The sequence below is a fragment of the Cheilinus undulatus genome, linkage group 8 (genome assembly GCF_018320785.1).
Source record: "Cheilinus undulatus linkage group 8, ASM1832078v1, whole genome shotgun sequence".
In the NCBI taxonomy this organism is placed as follows: Eukaryota; Metazoa; Chordata; class Actinopteri; order Labriformes; family Labridae; genus Cheilinus; species Cheilinus undulatus.
In genome coordinates, this window is record NC_054872.1 from 47,887,716 (window position 1) to 47,896,270 (window position 8,555).

Sequence of the window (8,555 nt, forward strand, 5' to 3'; positions counted from 1 at the left end):
TATAAAATCAATAAAATCAATAAAAGAGCTGCTGTACCTCACAGGACTATTCTTTGTGTAATAATGCTTAAATAATGTATAGAATAAAGAGGATAGACGTATCTCTGTGTGTTGGAGCTGAATGTGTCTGTCTCTGCTTGGTTTCCTCCACTGACCCCGATACTCCCCGGAGATTGGATCATCCCTCTGTTAGGCTGGCTGAGCCTGATAACTCCTTTAGCCGATAACAAGCCGGGACAGACGGGAGACATACAAGTGGGAGAGAAGAAGACCCACCTTCATGTGTGGTGGAGGAACGAGAATATTTGTGTTTAATTTGTGCTGATGTGTCTGTGTGTGCGTGTTTGTGTTGTTCACATCAAACAATGGGAGGGAGGTGTTCCTTGGCTCCCTGTTTGCGTTTGAAAAATGACATGAATGGACGCCTTTAGAAGCAGCGGCTCCTCTCTCTTTGTGGGAAGAAAGGGAAAGCAGGGTGTAATATTGGCGGAGTGAAAAGAAGATGAGTCATGTCGTCTTTAATGAAAGCACCCCCGGCATCTGTGTGGAGTTGTGGTTGGCACCATCAGCACATTGTTATCTCCCTCTGTTCCCCGACTAAGAGGCAGCGGCCGACCTCCTGGGGCCGACGTGTGGCACAGTCGCACTAGAGGCCATTAAAGACAGGCGACAGCACCTGGCAAATAGGAGGAACGGCAGAGAGACGGAGGAAATGGGAAGGAAAAAGGAGCCAGAAAGCCACATGAGAAAGAGAAGAGAGAGCAGCTCATTATCGCACAGAGAGCTTGTATCACAGGCTGCCTGTCGGCCATGAAATGGTTCCCTGGTGGAGAGGACGTGTGGGGAGGATGGAAAATTTCAGTCCGGCTCAGAGTGGTTTCCTAATTAGATTTAGACACGATAGGTGTGAGCCTCCTGACCTGCCAGGTCAAAATTATCCTGGTGTCACATGGACCTAGAATAATTGAAAATATGAATTTTTATTGAGGAAATTCAACGTGAATGCCCCCTGGAGTCAGAAAAGTGTGGGATTAATTTTGGGCTTTGAGTCTTTATTTGTATGTTAGATGTAAGGAGACAGGAAGCAAGAGAGAGAGAGATGCACGTAACTGTGTGAGACTGGAGTCAGATCAATGACCAGTGGAAGAGGACTAAAGGCTTTTGCACACTGAGTCAGTTTTTTGCATGTTAAAAAAGAAAATCGATCTTGTGTTCTAATTTTTTTACACACTGATGCTGAAACGTTTGTCCATTATAATTTTTTTCGGAATTGGTTTTGATTGAATGCACATTTTCTCCATTCATATTAATGGAGTATGATGATCCAGATCAGAGCCTGCTGCTTCCTGCTTGCTCACTCACAGTCCTCCCTGTCTCTTTCCCTCCCGACAGTTGTGTAAAGATAGAGGAGATCTTAACGTCAAAGGCCCAGGTGCATTGGTCGTAGAGCCCTGGATTGGTAAAAATGAAGCATGAATCAGTCTTGTATTGAGACATGTTTTTATTTTACTGTTTTTAATATTGTTGTAACCCCTTGTTCTCCTGTACTAACAGACATACAGAGCTCTGACTATCCAAATCTCCTTTGGATTTTTAAATTAGCTTTAACTTGTGCTTCTTGGGCAAATTTGATATTTTGTTTTTACTGTTATAGGATTAATAATGCCAATGAAGTTACAAGTACAGAAGGACAAAAATGTATGTACTAGTAAAAACTCACTTTAATATTAATCTTCAAACTATCAAAGTGAGACACCTTGGCATACGTGTGATGAAAACTCTCTTAAACATAATTTCATAAGGTTTGTACAGGAGGCCTGAGATTTAGTCTCTTTTATAAATAAGCTCAAATATGCTTATTATGAAACAATCTTGTTTTCCCCTTATCTAATTTTTGTTAGAGCATAAAGTTATTCTGATTCCATAATCAGATTGTACCAGATTGAATCATTCTGTATTTTAATAAATTGTCAGTGCATCGAATCGTAGCCTTCAGTTAGCCTGGGTTTGGAGGCCATATTTAGTGGGTCATGGATGACTACCTGGGGAAAAATGAGGCAAAAAGTGTATGATGTGCTTTTATTTTGAAGGAAATGCCCCCATCTCTTTGTTCTGTTACCTCTTCTGCTCCATCTGGAGTCCAAATTGTCCCATTTCAGTAAATGCATTTTGTTATGATTAAACATTTTCAGAGGTTTGGGTCACGATTTGTCATTATTGGTTAGTGGCAGTGGGTCCTGATGATAAACTAGTGGAGAATCACCGGTTTAAATGATGATGAGAGTAGGGATACTACATCAAGAACTAAATCTGACTCATGAGCAGAGTCAGACTCAGATTCACTGTCTTTAAACCTTATTTCAACGGGCTTCATGTTCTGAGCTTAGTAACGAGTGAAATCTCCATCTTTATATCACGTCCTCAGCCAAATAAGTCATGGTCGTGTTCGTTGTCATTGTGGTGAAGTTGTTGACTTGCTATGACTCAACACCATTAGTTTTGTTCATTGTGAGTGTTGGGGTTGTTCTCTATGGTGGCGTTAGAGGTGGTGACAGAGGTTTTTCGTATTTCTTCTAAAAGAAGCCACAGCTGCTCTGCAGACATATTGAAGCACTGTTCATTTTCACTATTCAGTCTTTAAAATCTACACATCTGTCCCGTCTCATCTGTCATGCTAGCTAATGTCTCTGACATACATAAATAAATCATTTCCTCTCTGCTTGTATTGTGGAATAGGTCCAGCAGCAGCTTGATGTCACTGAACATATAAACATGGTTTTAAATTGCAGCCAGTTACTCAGGGGGACTGTGTTTGCTACCTGACGCTTTATTGACTGGCTAGATTGCATACAAATGATGCATGATGGATGGATGCATGCAGGCCTGCCCACAGAGCTGGCTGGGCTCCTGAAAAACCCAGAGAAATGGGCCCTTCCCAGTTGTGATTTATTGATTATATCTATGTATGTGTGTTGGATCAGTAGCATTGGTGCTAGCTTCCTGGCTAACATTTAGCTCATTTTTGAGGTGAACAGTGTGTCAAGATTATTGGGGGTTCTGATGTTGGAATGATTTCTTGTGGTGCTTTTTAACCACTCTCGCTTTTTTCCATCCATTGTTGCCACTTTAAAACATTTTTGCTGCTTTTCATCGATTTCTGCCATTTTTTAACCACTGTTTGCCCATAATTGCTTTTTTGCCCCTTTTTCTGTTTATTTTTTGCCACTTTTTGCCAATTTCTTCAACATCTTGCTGCGACTTTTTGCCAACTTTAGTTGCCTTTGTATTTTTTTGCCAATTTTTGCCACATTTCCGTCATTAATGCTACTTTTTTGTCACTTATATCCTGTTTTTGCCCATCTCTGCTATCTTTTGTCAACTTTTTGCCTCCTTTAGATGCTTTTTGACAGGATTTTTTTCTTTATTAAACTCATTCTTGGCCCATTTTGCCCAAGATGTATGGTTTGTGTGTGGGAAAAGTGTATTTTTTTTACTAATTCATCACCTTTGAGATGCCATTTGCAATGAGTGCACATTGAGTGTACATTTTCATAGTTTGATGACAAGGAAATGAAGTTAATTGTTTAGTCTTAATTTAATTCCATTAAAAATGTTTTGGTAATTTTCTTGAGATCTTGACTTGTCTGTCTCCTTTTCTCCAAATAATAATGATGATTTTTATTATAATCATGTGTGGTTTTTTTTCAACCTAGTGAAGTAAAAATACTTAATGAATTATCACTGTAGGGAAATAAAATGAATGCATGCATGAATGGCTTCTGTGCAAACTGCAACATGTGGTCGAAGTTCTAGGGGAAATTTGGGTCTCAATTTTTCATCAAAAAGGTGTCAGTAGGTGCAGACTCTGACTCAGTCAGAAGCAGAAAATAGTCATAATGACTTCAGACCCTTTAGGATTATTGGGACATATGATCTATTGCCACAATATGCAAATGGAGCAATGATTTCTGATTATTAGGGAGACAAATTGGGCCCAAAATCTGACCTCAGGTAGTCTGCTGTGCAGCCTACTTTATGCTGAATAATGGGGGGAAAGATGAAGTTGTGTTGACAGCAAGAAGCCTTTATATAAGCCCGTGTTCTTTGTAACTGTTTTTGTTAAATGAGGATTTTTATCATCACTTGCTATATGCATAAAGTAGCCTAGATCAGTTCAGAGCAATATAACACAGTTGAGTAATTTCAACGTTTTTTTCCACAATCAGACTTAAATTACCAAACACAACAAAGTTTGGGGAAAACACTCGAATCTGGAAATCCTGAGCATCTGTGCAGCAGGAAGGCTGAATTAAAATGCAAGAAAAACAGCCAAGTTCAGTCACAGTTTCATTGTTTCCCTTGTTTGAATGGGGGCAAATTCTATCTTGAAGCAGCCTGAGCGATCTAAAAGGCCACACATATGATATAATAACTGAACACCTGACCTTCCTTTTAGGACTTATCACAGGCCAGAGTCACAAATTTCCTCTGCTTTTAAGCTCAGCAGAAGCTTTGAATAAACCAGTAATAAATCAAAGATGCTCTAACAGTGCCCCCTTGTGGACACAGTGAGAAAAGTGGCGCTTATCAAGCCTGTCTGTGCTGCTGCTTTGTATGTGTGGCTTCACTTTTAAACCCACAATGCAGCCAAACCAGTTCACAGTCATTTTAAAGTATCATCTCTTTTTCATGTGATTTGATGTGTTTATGGTGAGGAATGAAAAAGAAGCTCCTGCAGGTCAACGCAGACATCATACCAAGAGTAAAAACATGAATATTGCCACATCCCTGATGATGGTAGATAATGGAAACCCTGACAGCAGGCCCAAATGTTTTGAAAGACTTATCCAGCTTCATTTCACACAGCAGCAAATACTACAGAACCTTTCCAAATGCCAATCTCAACACAATGCCCGTCAGTCCAATGTGCACCTGGACATAATTATGCTAATTTGAAGTAATTAGCCAAGAAAGCTGCTCGTGCTAATGAGATGTTGCAGGAGAAAAAAAAGAAGGAGTACAGACTAATTTGGGATAATGAGCACGACAATGTGCAGCACAAAACAGAGAGTGAATGTCTTATTCTTTTTAGAGGATTCCTAAATGCAGAAACAGCCACCCACAGACTCAATCTTCACACACTCTGCTAATTCAACCCAGCGTGTTTGGCACTCAACTCTACCGTGGCCCTCATGCCAACTGTGCAAATATTCAGGGAAAAAAAAATTACCAATACATAAATCATGTCACAAAAATGTAAAAATTAATATGTAGAATAAAATGCAATACAGTACAAATTAATGAAATGTAACTACATTAAAGAAATCACTGAAAAAAAAGTACTTCCTGCAAAAAGGTACTTTACCTGATGTGTCAACTTTATGATCGTCTTTGAGAAATACTAAAGCTTCAGGAAACAATGTAATTGTTTTGAATACTGAAAATGTTGTGCTTTTTTTTTTTTTAAAAAAAGAATAATAGCAAAAACATTTTAACATCCCTGAATTTAAGACATTTCAGTGTGTGGAATTACCCTGCATTCTGCAACAAACATTCATCATTCTGATAAAAGAATTTAATATTCTGCTGAACAAAAGTCATCATATGTTTGATAAATGTTACTATTTTGTTTTTTTGTTTTTTTATTTCTACAGACATTTTGTCTTGTCGGTTAACTATGTGAGGTTCTTAAGAACTATTTTTAGATTTTCCAGAAAAAATTACATTGATATGTAAATAAATGCAATTTTTTGCTTAAAATATTTAATATTCTGCTGAAAATGCTTAACCTGACTTGTCAGATGGATTTGATTCAAACATCCATCGGGTAAACCTCTCATAGATGGTGTTTGGGAAAGGGCAGAGCCTTTGAAAAAAAAACTCAGTCTCTCTCTGTCTTTCACATCTTTATGAGCCAATCAGAGCAACAAAACATGTGACATCACTGCTACTGAGGAGTAAACTCCATAGAGAACTGCATAACACGCACCATGACGACTGTAGACATGTCAGTACACGACTTTTGTAATTTTTAAAAGAAAACAACTCACTGCTGTTGTTTGTTCTTCTTTTAACGAAGAAATGTCATCAAATTCTGATTAAACTTAACCTTTCAAAGCAGATGGATACACCTGTTTCCTAGTTCTTCACTGGTGAATCCATCAAGTTGGCATCTGAACCATTTGGGCTCGTCAGAAAGTGACAGGACCAATCAGCAATGAGGGGCAGCACTTTCAGGTGCGGCAGAGTTGTGACGTGAGCAAGCAGCAACAAGAGGTCAGTGCAGTTATGGCAGAAGACATTATCGTGGATGCTGCTAATTCGCCAGTTTTATCAGAACTTGACGACATTTAAAAGAAGAACAGCAGTGAGTTGTTTTCTTTTCAAAAACCACAAAAGTCGTGTACTGAAATGTCTACAGTCGCCATGTTTCGTGTTATTCCTTAGTAGCTGCGCATGCACATCTCGATAGCTGCTACATCACGTTTTGTTGCTCTGATTGGCCCGTAGAGATGTGACAGACAGAACATTCATCCAATCACACTCCAAGTTTTTTTCAAATCCTCTGCCCTTTCCCAAACATGTGAAACAAATCCATCTGGCATGTCAGGTTAGATAAAACCGGCGCTTTAGCAGCATCCACTGGTCCATTGGTCCTGTCATTTTCTAACCAGGCCCCAATGATTCAGACGGGAGCTTTGCAAGATGGATTCGCCAGTGAGAAACACGGAAACGGGCGAATCCATCTGCTTTGCAAGGTTAGAAAATGCTGGAATCCAAATGAAATATCGTATTTGACCTTCTGCAAAAATGTGTGAATTCTGCTTAAAATAAGCAGAATCTTGTGAGCACCAGAAACTTAGCTGCACTCAAACAGAACTTTCTGGTGCACACAAGAAAGTATCTCACGAGCAAGAGGAAGTGTTGTGTGCACACTAGAAACTACATTTTTCTGCCAGTGTCCCTTTGGCTGGAAGGAATTGAGCTAGAGAGCAGAAGGTCGCTGGTTCGAGTCCTGGTGGGAGCGGAGCCTGACCTTGGCCTGGTAGCTGGAGAGGGTCCATCACCTCCTGAGCACTGTCGAAGTGCACTTAAGCAAGGCACTGAACCCCCCAACAGCTCACGGCAGCACTTAGCAATGAGCAGCAAGGCCATCACTGTATATGTGTGTAATATGTAAAAGCAACTAAACAGTGTAAACTTTGAATTTCCCTTCGGGGATGAATGAAATACGACTTTACTTTAGAGCAGAGAGCATCAGCTAAGAGCCATGTTTTTCCTTGAAGGAACTTTTGGGGCTGGACTTTCAAATAATCTACAATAAATAGCCATATTGTTCTTATTAATATGTTTTTAAAATATTGTCTTTTCTTTCAGATGTATGCCATTTTTTTTGCCCTCTAAAAGTGAGATCAGCCACAAGGGGGCGATTGAGATATTTTTAGCTGAATATTTTTATGTTCTCTGTCACTGAGTTTGATGCTAATATGATTGGTGACAAACCTGTGCAAAAAAACAGGTCTTTAGTTTTGGTTCTTGGTCAGAAAAATGCCTGAAGTTGAAAGAAAACAACCGTTTTATTCAAGAATGAACTAGTAAGTTTGTGTTTAATGCATCATTTCTGCTAATAATGTCTGGTGGATTTCTGTAAAATGGATCAAACATTTAACCAATCTAGGCAATTCTTTCAATCTCATTTGTTTTAGAGGCTTTTTTCATCACTGCAGGGAATTAAATTTTTAAAAAATTTACATTATGCACATCAATTAATTTTTTTTCTGCATATTTCATGATTTAAAATGTCCTGGGGGGCAGGTGGGACGATGTGGGGACCCTGATGATGATTTCTGCTGTAGGGGGCTCCATAGAAATGCGTAACCTTCTGAAAATTAAGGTTATAAATTAAAAAAAAAAAATTGCATTCTGCTAAAAAATGTTTTAACTTATTTGTAAAATCTGCTACAATGTGCAAAAAATATTTCAAGTTTTTTTTTTTAATATTAAATATTTTGCAAACTATATTTAATCTTCTGTGTGAAAAAACATGTCCTCATCCAACATAAATTTTTTTATTACAAATTATTTAAAATTCTGCTAAAAAATGCCTCCTCTCTGAAATATATGATCTTCTGCAAATCATATTTTAAATTCTGCCCAAAAATATTTAAAGTTTTGCAAAATAGAAAGAAAAAACATCCACTGACGAATATTTCTGTAGCTTGAGGTGTAAAGTCTGCAAAAAAATATCCTTATTTCATAAAAGTAAGTAACTGTAAAATATTTAACATTTTGCACAAAAAACACCTTCTCCCAAAAACAATTATTCAAAATAATGTAAATTTATTTCACATTCATATTTGACACTCTTTGACATGTGTTAAACTTCATGATTTTTTTCTTTTGTTTTAAATTATATGATTCTTTTTTTAGTCTGGTGAAGTATTCGTACAGTTAACCTTCAGGGCCACCGTACATTATAGCTGTGAGCCTAAAATCAAACATTTTTTTGATCACTTTCTTTGCTACCTGCCACAAACATGCCTCCCTGCTGCTAT